This window comes from Myotis yumanensis, unplaced genomic scaffold, assembly GCF_028538775.1.
Source record: "Myotis yumanensis isolate MYYU_CA2020_CCGP unplaced genomic scaffold, mMyoYum1.0.hap1 SCAF_5, whole genome shotgun sequence".
NCBI classification, from domain to species: domain Eukaryota; kingdom Metazoa; phylum Chordata; class Mammalia; order Chiroptera; family Vespertilionidae; genus Myotis; species Myotis yumanensis.
Window position 1 is genome coordinate 29,040,480 of NW_027223756.1, and position 14,004 is coordinate 29,054,483.

The window sequence follows — 14,004 nt, forward strand, 5'->3', positions numbered from 1 at the left end:
AGAAACAGCATCTGTGCTGGGATCAAAGTCCTTTTGAGAAGCGGGACCTCCCTGATGGGAATCAATTATTCTCAAGCTTGTACAGGAACAAAGCAATATAAAAAATTACCTAACACTAACACAGTCTAGTACAAACCACTTAACATAAAACACAAATGAGCTTTAAATTTAAGGTCCGATACTAAACTTTGTAATATGAACGTTTTCCCTTATAAATTTGGTCAGGTGAAATGTAAGTCCTACGAAGGCCTTACCCAATGTAAACAGTAGAAATTGTAGCATTAAAGACAAATCAAAGCTCCAAAAAGAGACAGTGCAAATGGAGTAGCAGCCAAGATCCATTAATAGATTGTATTGAATGACCAATGCTACCCAAAGATCCCATTCAAGACATGTTCAGTCACAGGATTAGCAGATATTCAACGCTACAATGAGAAAAGCAGTAACTATTCTTTGGGGGAAAGTGGTCCATGGAGATAAGATCACTATCAAAAACCTCATCAAAGTAGAGGTGTAGGAAAGAACAGTATTTTCCGTTATTATTTTAAAATTACTTGGTAGCCTGGCATTGAATCTGCAAGCAGCACACCGGGGAATTTTCCCCTGGAAAAACTAAAGAGACCCGATGGAAAAAAAGTATAACTAAAAGCGGAGCAGATTCCAAGAAATGACTCGCCCAGTCACCTCACAGTAAAGCCCGTATACACAGATCTTTTAATCAATTTTTTATTATCTCATACAGAAATGAATGGACAAAGATTATCAGACATTTGGAGAGAGCATGCATTGTAAAAGACAGAGTAGAAGAAAAACACAGAAAACAGAAATAAAACACCCTAATATCCAACAAGAGAAAAGAGTTAAATAAATTATAGTACATCTACATAGTTCTTTTGCCGTCATTTTGACTTGTTTTTGAAGCATTATGTAATATTAATTCTAAGAAAAAATTTAAAGCCACATATTCAGCATGATCCCAAGTTTCTTTAATATAAATACTGATATATAGCAAACCTCCAGATAACCCCGATTGCCCACTAAAGGACTACAGAAGGAATGTTCACATATCCAGACCACGTGACACCCATTATCCAGACCAACGGTCATCTAGAGGATTACCCTCTCAGACAAATCCAGAGGCTAAGAAGGCAGGACTGACTTTTCTCAAGAATGTACTTGTTACTATGAGAACTCTTAGCATTCTTCTTCAAAACACTCTGGATATTGCCTACTTGTATTTCCAGCTTGCAAACCCTGACCTTTGAATAAAGTTTTAGTCTTTATTTCTAGCAAAGCCTCCAGACTCTTTCTGAGTTCATTCCACAATATTATTGTGGGGGTGGGGAAATGAACCTTGATCCTCATCCTTATAAACAAAAAATAATCCACAATATCATGGATCTATATATGAAAGCTAAAACAATCAAGCTTTTGGAAGTACATAATATACTCATGAATTTGGCAGTATTTACCTTATGACCCAGCAACCCTACTCTTAGATCTATACTGAGATAAAATGAGTGCCTAAGTCCACTGAAGACATATGTAACAATGTTCAAAGCAGCTTTACTTATAATAGCTTCAAACTAAAAACTATCCAAATGTTCACCAAGAGCAGAACCGATAGATTATGGTATAGTTAAATAACAGAAAATTGCTCAGCAATAATAAAAACCCCCCACAATATTACATACAATAATGTGTGAGGAGGAGCTAAGAGTTCTTATAATAACAAGTACAGACAAAGATAAGCAAAAGAAGCCAGACTCAACAGACATCACACTGTACGATCCCATTTATGTGAGGTTCAAGAACTGCCAAAATGAGTCTAAGAATATTGACTGGAAGAGGCACAAGGACAGCCTTCTGGGATAATGGAAATGTCTACATCTTGAGCCGAATCATGTTCACATGAATGCTATGAACTCACTGAGTTGCACATTAAGATTTTCACACTTTAAGTCATACAGTAACAGCAGAGAGATAAAATCTGGCTAGAAGGAAATATCTGGTTGGAATGATAGGCAATTGTTATTTATTTATATTCATTTTTGTATTTCTAAAAGTTTGACTAAGGAAACCTTTATGGTTTTTTAAAAAATGTATATATTTTTATTTATTTCAGAGAATAAGAGAGAGGGAGAGATAGAAACATCAATGATGAAAGAGAATCAATGATAGGCTGCCTCTTGCACTCTCCCTACTGGGGATCGAGCCTGCAATCCAGGCATGTGCCTTGACCTCCTGGTACATAGGTAGATGCTCAACCTCTGAGCCACACCGGCCAAGCAAGTTATCTTAGTGCTTTTCATGCTACCACTTTTTTTTTTTAATGCTACATGCCTTTGTAGACCATCTATCCACTTCCAGTACCCTGATTTTCTTCCAATTAGTAACCTTTTCCTTGTTGGTAACCTGTTTTATATGTGCTTTTCACAGTGATTTTTGTAACTGTGTGTTTTTTTTTTCACAAGACACTTCAGATCCCTAAGTTCTTTAAATGTTTTCTTTCTGCTTCAAACTGAGAAGTCAGATGTGGGATAAAAAAAGCAAAATTCCCTTGATTACATGCAGACTTTCCCATCTTGTAAATGAGTTATGGTCAAAGCCAGAAGCCTTGCTCATCCTTCCATCCTTACCCTATCCTTCTTGAGAATTTACAAATTGTCTTTAAAGTTTAAAAACACGAGATCAGATCTTATTCTAAAGACCTCCTCTGTGTCTTTTTTTAACTCCCTGATTAGCTGGCCTTTTAATAGGATCTTTGTAAATAGGTTATTTTATATTCTAGGTCCCTCAATTTTTCTTGATTCTCATACCCACAATTTTGGGTAAGGTTAGGCTAAAAAAAAGCTTTTAGAATTACTGGTTCTGTGCTGCTCTAATCATCTCCTGTTTGCAGTTTTTGTAAACCTGTGGACCCAACATTTGTGGTTCCAGGCACTACCGAGATAATGGTAAGAAAGAGACAATTTCTTCTCGGCCTAGTGAGAGAGACAGACATTAACATCAGCAATTATGAAACCATGCTGAGAGAGAGGAAACACTTGGCACTGTGAGCTCAAAGTAGAGGCCACAGGTCAGGGAAGTCAAGAATGCTTCTGAAGGGAAGTGATGAACAACTGAGAGTTGAGCATATACACACAGGTCAGAGATAACATTCTGTGAGAAAGAGCTGAATGCATTTGAGGGATTAAACCGGTTCATACCCTGGCCAGTGTGGCTCAGTTGGCTGGAGTGTTGTCCCATGCACGGAAAGGATGATAGAACCCGAAGGTTTCGGGTTTGATTGTTGGTCAGGGCACATACCCAGGTTTTGGGTTCAATCCCCAGTAAATCAGGGTACATACAGGAGACAACCAATGATGTTTCTCTCTCATATCATTATTTCTCTCCCCCGCCTCTAAAATCAATTTAAAAACAACAACAATATATCCTTAGGTGAGGATTAAAAACAACACAACAAACCAGGTTCATTATGGCTGAAGCAGATAGTACTAAATGAGGCCAAAGGTCAGCTCACAAACAGCCTTGCTAAGAGTAGGATCATTTCAGGATTATTGCCGCTTCCTTTTCTATACTTATTCAATCTCTTTTTAAAAGATTCACGTAACTTATGTTTACTTTTTGGATACTATTGGCAAACCTAATACTGTTTATCCATCAATACAAGTATCTACACTACATGACAGGCCAAGTACTGGGGATATGAAAGAAAGGACTATCTAGCTGGCTTGCTCTTCCCCTTCAGTACTGCTAATAAAAATAAAATGACCTTTCCTATTTGTCGGTTACTGCATCAAGTGGAAAATGCTAGAATTTCTCTAAATTTCAGGGATGAAGATAGTTTGCCTATAAAGACTAAACAAAGTTCACTTTGGGTGGTCACCTCAAAGAGTTATGCAAATTTACTGAAATCGAGGTACAAGTAGAGCCCAAATGACACCACCAATAGGGAAAGTCATGCCACACGTACATGTGAGTATCTGAGCCCCAAAGCCAAAGAGCAGGCATTCCAGGACAACAGAACTACACCAGGAGACCTCACAGTTATCGTAACATGGACAAGATCTTTGTTTTTATGACTTGTTCATTATTTATAACACATTTTGCTTTGTTCCCATTTCCTACGTTGTTTTTCTTTTACAGGAGACTAGAAGCAGATGTCCTGTAGTGTTATTTCATTGTTGTCCAAATACTGATTTTGGAGTTGGCCTCCTAAATATTATTAGCCATCCCCTATCTTAAGCACCATCTTTTGTTTGCCAGAGAATTCTACCAGGCCCCAAGCTGTCCTCATATAATCAACGAATGACTAAATATTAGAGCATGTCTTTTGCATCAACATTTTGACTTGTGGCCTTAGAATAGCCTCTCCGTGGAGTACACAATGACACATAGCTTAGAAATGGGACCCTTCCTGAACAAGGACATCAAAATGCACATGGAGCCCTAGCTGGTTTGGCTCAGTGGATAGAGCAGCGGTTCTCAACCTGCGGTTTGCGACCCCTTTGCCAGTCGAACGACCCTTTCACAGGGATCGCCTAAGACCATCCTGCATATCAGATATTTACATTACAATTCATAAGAGTAGCAAAATTACAGTTATGAAGTAGCAACGAAAATAATTTTATGGTTGGACCACAACATGAGGAACTGTATTTAAAGGGCCAGAAGGTTGAGAACCACTGGGATAGAGCATCAGCCTGCAGACTGAACGGTCCTGGGTTCGATTCCAGTCAAGGGCACATGCCTGGGTTGCAGGCTCCATCCCCAGGAGGGGGTGTGCAGGAGGCAGCTGATCAATGATTCTCTCTCATCACTGATGTTTCTATCTCTCTCTTCTCCCTTCCTCTCTGAAATCAGTATATATTTAAAAAATGCACATGGAGGCAAAAAAATACAATAGTGGATCATCTATCTCTGAAGCCCCATCCTGGAGTAAGGAGAGGTCCAGAGACTGTCTTATTTTATTTTCCTTTCTCACAAACAATATTTGATATAAAAACTACATACTGCTTTTATTACTCAGTTTACATGAAACTAAAAAGTCTACAAACTATTTAGTAACATGGTTTGCTAAAGCCATTCAGCCATTATCACCAACATTAAAATACAAAAATGTAAGCATTCTCCACTTGTCCTGACACATCATTAGGAGAAGTCTGAAAAGTCATACCCATATTAGTTACCCACAGTTTAACATTATTGGAAAATACAGGGTGGGGCAAAAGTAGGTTTACAGTTGTGAGAATGAGAAGGTTTATTCTTGGATTATTATTTTTTAATTCTTGTATTATTTTCCAGTAGAACAACTGTAAGCCTACTTTTGCCCCATCCTGTATGGCTATAGCCAATCAATCTCACTTCCCTCCAATATCAAACTTGGTAATGTACATCTTAGCATTCTTCCAGCCTTAGACACTGAGGGAATCCAGAGAAGTTTCCTTCACCAGAGGATAATACATCATCTGCTAAAATCTTTTTTCATAAAACTTTCTATACAGAACTTCTGGCTAGATTCAGGACCTGCTGCTCTATAAGATATAAGATCTAAATATTAAACAGCCCTTAAAAAAATCACTGTTACCTGAAAATATCAACTAATAAAATAGCTACCCCTCAGCTGCCCAGGCACTGGTATAACATTCCTCCCTAATGTTTGGAGGAAACATCCTTCTTTTTATAGAGGGTCCATTTTTTTTTTCTTACAAATTCTTCAACAAAGACACATTCTTAAGTAAAATCTCAAATAAATAAATGAAAACACCCTATTCTTTGAACCAACAATTTTGTCTTTAGGAATTTAACCTACAGATATATACTACTGCTAGGATGCAAAAAACCCAACAAACCCCACCAATTTTATAGACAGAATTTTATACCATACACACATTAGTTGTGGCATTTGGTTATCAGAGCTATATAGTATGCATATTACATGTGTAAAATATACACATCCATATTTATATGATATATAACATCCCAAAGGTCCATCAATATGGGAATGATTAAATAAATCACAGAATTTCCAAACCATGGAACTGCTATTATTTGATCCTTAAGAAGAATGAGATAGAATTACATGTGCTGATATGGAAAAGTGCCAATACAGTTAAAAAGCAAATTGCAACACAGAACATTCTACTATTCCATTTGGGTTTAAAAAGTAAAATTCTATTTCTAGACCTGAATAAATTACAGTTATATTAATAAATATAATTATTCATTAAACTGTACTTTTGTTATATATATATTTCTATACATATTTAATAATGAAGTTAAAACCCCTATAATAATTTTTTAGTAAAGTCTGCCACATGGCTTTTAAGAGAAAAAAATTCATTTCTTAACTTAATGAGCAGGAAAGCCATGCTTCTAGATGCTTCCAATAACCATCCAACTACCACTGAGAGCAGTTTGTCCCAGTCACCCCCTGGAAAAACCCAGCTGCAGGGCAAGATCCACAACTGCAAATAGTCCCATTGGTTCCAGGCCAATGTAACCAAAGGCCCCCTTTCCAGTCTTTGTTAGTCACGTATGGTCCCGTGCAGAAGCCACAGGACCGCCTGAACACAGGACTCCCAATTCTGCTTCTGCCTTCAGTTTCTGGAAGGACTCCCGAGGGTAGACCTCAGTCCCTTGTCTGACAGCTGACCATGCCAGCAAATCCTGACCACAGCCCCCTTGCCACACTGCTGGGGCCCCCAGTGGAGAGGCACCTCCAGCTTCATCCAATGCCTCAGGTCAGGGACTCTGGACAGTACCCCACCAACGCTGTCTAAAAGCAGCAGGGAAGTGAGGTTGGCTCTCTAAATTACACCTAGTCACTGGGACATGCAGGGCAGCATTGTAACCCTGGAACTTCAAATAGCCAGGCCTCAAAGTGACAATGGGGAGAAAATGAGGCCCAGCAAGAGGGAGGACTGAAAGAGAAAGCAGCAATGAACAAGGGAAATGAAAAGGAAAGAAAGCTGCTAACACAGAAAGTGAGCTGGGGAAATGAAAGGCTTGGTTAGAGCAGGGAGAGAGAGAAAAAGGATGAACTCTGCCCCCTGCCAAGTTTAGAGGACACAGAAAGAGGACTGGCCCATCCGTCCCAACAAGCCTGACATGGCCCCATCCCAGGCCAGGTCCCCCACCAGCACAGCCCCATGTCCCCCATACCCCAGCCCGGATTAGGCTTTGTGGGAGAACGGAAATCTTGATGGCTTAGGAAGAGACCCCTACAGCTTAATGTGCTGGTAATTTAAGCACTCGTGGCTCCTGACGGACACCAAACCAGCCCGGCTTTGCGCCACCATGAAAGCATGCCCTCCTGGCCCATGGAGGAAGCAGCAGCTCAGCCAGCCCTGCAGGATGGCTGTTAATGGACAAGAGTGAATTTCACTGTACACCAGCAAGTACCGCTGGTGCCTACCATGTGCAGCACCCTAAGAGATCACGTACAAGTGCAGGGCAGCTCACTCTCCCCTCCTTTCTTCTCTTAATTTTCACAGAATTTTTAAAGGAGCAGGCACTATGGACAACAAAAATTAGAAAACACAAATGCTAGATGATATCTTCAGATTTCTGTCATTAGTACTACCCACAAAGAGCTACTGTATATGTGGAAAACAAGGGGCTCAAAGTATGGGGTATTGATGAACTGAAATAAATTACTGCATCCACCCTGAACTAAAACCTGAGTTTTCCAAGAGCATACTCACACAGAAAGAACAATATACCACAGCACCAGAGAAGTCACTCCCCTGATGAAAGGACCAGAATTTAATATAGCATACAGTCTGACCACCACTTAGGCCTCCAGGCAAATGTCATATAAAAACACCAGTGGTTTCACACTGACTGCATGTATTTCTTTTTAACACTTAGATTTTTCACTCTGCTGTCTTCCCAGTATCAGAGCCACATGGAGTTTCAGGAGAGGGGATTTAAGGGGCCCCTACCCCAAACCAGTCCTATCACCTGCCTACTGACCTCTGAAAAAAAATTCACTTAGTGAATCATATCTTTGGCTGAAGGCAGTATTTATTCTCCCCAAATGATCCTGCCCACGGTCCTGACACCGGAAACTGGCTGGTAAAGTACTGTGGACCGCACTGGAAATCTAATGTGGCAGAAGTCTAGTGCCACTTCCCAGGAATTCTTCCCCCAAACCTTTGCGGTTCCATTGTTCCCCATCCCTGTCTTTCTTTGAACACTGACCACGTGGTCAGATAATTTGCAGTAATGATGTGTTTTCTGGGTCAGTTCTCGGTATATTGTTCTTTCTGTGTGAGTATGCTCTTGGAAAACTCAGGTTTTAGTTCAGGGTGGATGCAGTAATTTATTTCAGTTCATCAATACCCCATACTTTGAGGCCCTTGTTTTCCACATATACAGTAGCTCTTTGTGGGTAGTACTAATGACAGAAATCTGAAGATATCTCTTGGGACTAACTAACGATTCTTTAGCATAAATCATCAGAGAACTAATGATAGGCACCTGTGAATAAGGCATTACTCCCCAATGAGTAAATGCAGGTAAATCAAACTCTCCTCTCACCATAACTACCAACACTCCCTTAAACCACTAACTGGAAGGGTTCAGAAAAATATATATCATCCCTTGTTTTCTGCAGAGTCATACCATAGGCTTGTTGGCCACAGAGACTGTATTCAAATCATTTGCCTCCTTTGCTTGAGGCCTAAATCAGTACAAATATTCCATGTCTCCTAAAAACTACAAAAAAGAAGTCATTCCAAGCTCACTTCCTTCTGAAGAGCCCTTTGTATATAGTACCCAAAGCATTGTAAACCTTTTTTGGCTAGAGGCTGGAGAATCAACTCATGCTCAATCCCCCTGCTTCCATACTGCTGTTTTTTAATTATTGACTCCCATTTTATAGCCAAGCCAATTAGAAGCGTTGGCCCGGCATGGGGAGCATGAAGGCCTGAGCTCAGTCTGAGAAAAACAAGAAGCCTCTCCCTCTCCTGTCAGAATTTCACTCAAGTGAGAACTATACTTGCCAACAAATGCCAAAAGTCTAAGAGATGAATGTAACAGTTCTGTACAGTTTCTGGGAACACCAGCAAGCACTTGAATCTCTATTTGAGCAGTAGGATTGGTGGACTGAAATAGGATAGGGATTTTAAAGAAATGGCTATTTTACTCACTTCATTTCGTGAGCTTTATTACCTACTTCTGTCTCTGATGAGCTTAATAACAAACTCCTTTAGGGTTGAAAGGGTGTTGGGTCCAAAGCCCCATACCTGCTAGGCTACTGATTTACTCTAGGCATTCTAAAAAAGGGGGGAAAGAGTGGGGGGAAACCTGGACTGGTTTACATGTGAAATACAAACAGCACTTACCCTCAGGCCTGCAGATCTTGATTATAGGCACGATGATAAACCAAGCCCAAATACTCCAGGAAAAAAACAACAAAAAAGCCTTAGGGTTTGAAGGAGGCTTTTACAAAAATTTATAATATCCACCTCTTTTTTTATTTCACTACATCTCAAAATTTACCATTCATCCAAGAATTAAAATATTTGCTTTGGAGGAGCTCAAACTTCATACAAGCCTCTCATTAATTCTCTGTAGTACCTCTGTGAAGGGAGGACTGACCCTGTTTCAAGGTCGAGGAAGAATGTTTCAGTGCCAAGAGAGGAGGGCCCTGCCCAGGGCCTTGGGTGACAAAGGTGCAGGCCCAGATTGCTCCGAGGAAGGTCTCTGGCCTCTCCTAGTCCTGCCTCTCACCTGGGCCTAGTTCCCCTTAAGGGAGGGCATTTCACTTTCTCAACAGAACACCCAGTCCCAGAGAGCCCTGTTTAGGGGAAACACACTAATTCTTTTTTTCCTGACATGAAGTCTTAACTTCTCTACCACTGGGCAAACTTGTGGAGGTGGCAGAGGTGAAAGAAAGCGGAAAATTCCCCCAAACTTTTGACCTACTTAACGACCTTGGCAGCACATAGTTACAGTTTTTGGGGGAGGGGGGGGGTGGGCTGTTTCTTTCCAAAGGAAGCAGGATTAGTTGGCCGGTTCAAATATTTCCAAACAGATTTAGAAAATGGTTAACAATTTTTAAAAAATCTAATATCCAGTATTCTTAATATTGAAGCCCCTGCAAAGCCCCTTTAAAACCACTATTATAACAAGGGGGAGGACGCAGACTCATCGGGTAAGTAGTAATAGGTGGTAAACACACTGTTCAGGTGACCTGTCTTAAGATTTCTTTTGCGAAGTTCACTCTTCCCAGGTGCCACCACTCCGGATTTGCCCTCCCTCGAGTGCTGGGCAGGTTTCTAGGTTTATACACAAACCAGCTGCGGCCACCTTGGCCAAGTTCTCAATTCCCTAAAGTTTAGGGCCTAAACTACAGTTTACTGTATGACATCCCTGGAGGTCCAATTCTGTTTTCTGGAGTCAAACAAATACAAAACAAATTGGTGGGAAGATTCAGCCATTTCACCTCCCAGAAAACAGAAGTTCATAAGGTTCAACATAAAATGGACATCAGTGCATTTTTTTGAGCTACAGAATCAGTGAATTCCAGAGCTGGGAAAAACCTTGAATCACCTAATCATTTCCCTTCAGTAATCAAAATATTATCCCGTTTCTCAGGAAGTTAAGACAAAATGGCCAATTAACACTTAAGCTGTCTGGCGCTGGGGAGCCCACAAGCTGAGGGGAACAGGTAGAGAAGAGGAACTCTGTTCTACAATTAACAAAGAGCAGGGGACTCCTTTCAGCTTCCCCGATGCCCATATCCATGTTTTGGGCACTGATTATCCCTTAATAACTTCCCCCGTTAAATCTCCTCCCAGTCACTCGGGGTTCCGATTTCCCCCTGAAGAGGTTTTTGTAAGAGTTTGGAACCTCTGAAGAACAAGCGCGGCCGACAATCCAACCACCCACCGCACCTATACAGGGTGGGGCAAAAGTAGGTTTACAGTTGTTCGTATGGAAAACACAATTAATTAAAAAAATACAAGAATAAACTGTGTTTCGCGTGCTGACAACTGTAAACCTACCTTTGCCCCACCCTGGACAGGGGCGCAGAGTTCTCAGGCAGCCATTAAACCTGGCCAAATGAGATCAAATGAGCTGCAGTGGGCGCTTCCTCTCTCTCCTAAGAAGGAATTTTGGGTTTAATCTTCTAACCATGGCCGGGGTGTATGCACCTGTCTGTTATATTTCATAAACAGGGTTCACGGAATCCCATCACACCCGAGTTCCAAGTGTTGTCACCTTTTTGCCAGGTTGTCACAACAGCCTCCCCAGCGCCTGTCTCCCCAGCGTCTGTCTCTCCAGCGCCTGTCTCCCCAGCCCTGCGATCCTCCTACCTCCACGCAGTCGACGCTTCAGGACTCCCCTGGCACGCAATAGCCAGCTGGGCACTAAGAGTCTTCCGAACCGGCACTAACCTAATTCTCCAAACTTTCCCCCACACACGGCCCTAGCGCTCAGTGCAGTCAGGCACAGAACCTTCTTTCCTTTTCCTCCAGCGTCTCCGGAGGCCTCCTTCCTCCCGCCCTCCACTCTCCAATTCCCCACGGCGGCTGGGAGCCCAGTCCCCGCGGCGCAGGACTCCGCTCAGGTTTCACCCCCAACAGGTCTACGAGAACCCCATCCGCCGCAGCTCGCGGTCTGCACGCCCTCCACCTTGTTCCCGCCCGCGGGGCTCCGGAGCGGCCCCCCGCCCCCCGCAGACCCGGCTCGGAGCACCGAGTAGGCCCCCCGCAGCGCCCCAGAAACCGCAGCCCCAGGCAAAAAGATGCAGAAGCCGCCCGCAGACGTCCACCGAGACGGGGTGTGGCGAGTCCGGCTGCGAGCCCGCCGACTCCCGGAGCTGCGAGGCCACTGAAACGCAGAGCCCCTTAGTCCACCTCCCAGCGGCCCCCCCGGGGCGGCGGACTCCCCCCCGGCCAGCCTCCGCCAGCTGCGCGGCGACCGGGAACCCGAGGAACAGCCGAGGGGTGAGGGTGTGTGTGTGTGTGTGGCGGGGAGACACGGGTGGGCATCGGGTAGGCTCGCCGGGACCCCCACCCCTCTCCGGGGGCTTCGCGCGCCCCCGCCGTAGCCGGCCCATCCCGCTCCGGTGCCCGCCGCTCTCGGGGAGCCCCGGGGAGCTTGGGGACGCGCACAACCCAGGAAGGGTCCTGCCCGCGCCTCACCCCCTCTCTGGTCCCAGCTTGGCCGGCCCGGGCCGCCGAGCCTCACCTCTTCACGAGTGGACCGGGCACCGGTTGGGACGGAGCGTACGGGACCAAGCGAGACCGCACAAATAGCGCCGAACCAGCCGCGGAGTGAGCGGCAGCGGCGCGCCTGACGTCACCGCGGTCCCAACAGCAGCGAGCGGCGAGTCACCTGATCACCCTGGCAACGCGCGCCGGGCGCGTGGGGGGCGGTGTCACAGCGCGGGCCCCGCCCCGCCCGCCCCGCCCTCCCCGCCGGGGGCCCTCCGGGCGGAGGGAATGCGGCGCGGTGTCCGGCGGCTGGTGGACTGGCGGTCCGGCTCTGGCCTCGGAGCTGGGCCGGGTGCCCGGGCGCCAACAGGCTCTCCCCTCAGGTTGGGTCGGTTCTCTGAGGCTCCAGACGACCTCCCTCTCCGCTCGAGCGAGTGCCTGGAAGGCAGGGCCTATGTCCTGAGTCCCTAGCCCAGTGCGTGGCACACAAGGTTAGCTGGGGGCTGCTCCCCTTCGAATATTCTTCGGTTTAGACCCAACTAGGCTCCGGAGTTTACTCCCCGAGCTGTACCTGGGAGGACGGGGCCGAGGCTGACACCTGGATGGATAGTGCTGTCTGGCAACACTTCCCCCTCGCAGCAAACAGCGTAGCCTTTGCTGGAGAATGTCATCAGACTTCATTCATTCAGGAGAGGGGAGGAGAGGGGCTGGAGCCCAGGCCCAGGCCTCCTGTCCTGAAGGCCGCCGCCTCCTCGTCTACTCAACAGAAAAAAAATCCCTGAAACACTCCCAGGGCAAAGCCTAAGACGAGCCTGCAAGTCCTTGTGGAGATTTTTTGCTTTCAAATTCCTCCCCTTGCTTGCTATTATCACATGCCTACACCTCTACACGAATTTGAAAAGATATCTGCACCACTACATTCTTTGCAGCATTCTTTACTATAGCCAAGATATGGGGGAAAAAACCTAAGTGTCCATGGGGAGGCGATTGGATAAAGAAGAAGTGGTACATATCTACAATGGAATATTACTCTCTGACTTTCCAGTCTCTGGACATAAACCATCAGCCTCAAAATAAAATTCTAACGCCCCATAGAGAGGTCACAGCTAGAGAGCCACTGCGGATCTCATCTCTTTTTCCTGAGTTTCTTTTATATTTTACTCTTCTACACCCTGCACCACTATGGAGGTTTCATGTATGTTGTCCTTCCCTCCCAGACTATGGGATTTTAGACCAAAAAGTTATTTATAATTAACTTCTAGTGAGAAACTTTTGGTGTCTGGCAATGGGCAATGCCAGGATGATTGAAGCATGGTCATTGAAGACCTTGAGTTTATGGGAAGTGTGTCTCATATCCAAGTACCACCTGTCCTGTTTATTATTTACTTAATAGTTTTATTTAAGTGACACTTTTTTACTTTTATACATTTATTTTAAAATGAAACTAGTGGCCCTAGCTGGTTTGGCTCAGTGCATAGAGGGTCAGCCTGCGGACTGAAGGGTCCCAGGTTCGATTCCGGTCAAGGGCACATGCCCAGGCTGTGGGCTTGATCCCCATTAGGGGGCGTACAGGAGGCAGCCAATCAATGATTCTCTCTCATCATTGATGTTTCTCTTTCTCTCTCCCTTTACCTTCTTCTCTGAAATATATATATATATATATATATATATATATATATATATATATATTGAAACTAATGTATAGGGGGTGGGGGAAGACAGTTGTAAAAGGCAGAGAAGAATCATGGCTCCAGCCAAAAAGAGTTATACTAATAGGGGGAAAAAAATTGAAACTATGAGTCCGGGGCCCCAGGGGCAGAGATTAGTGGTC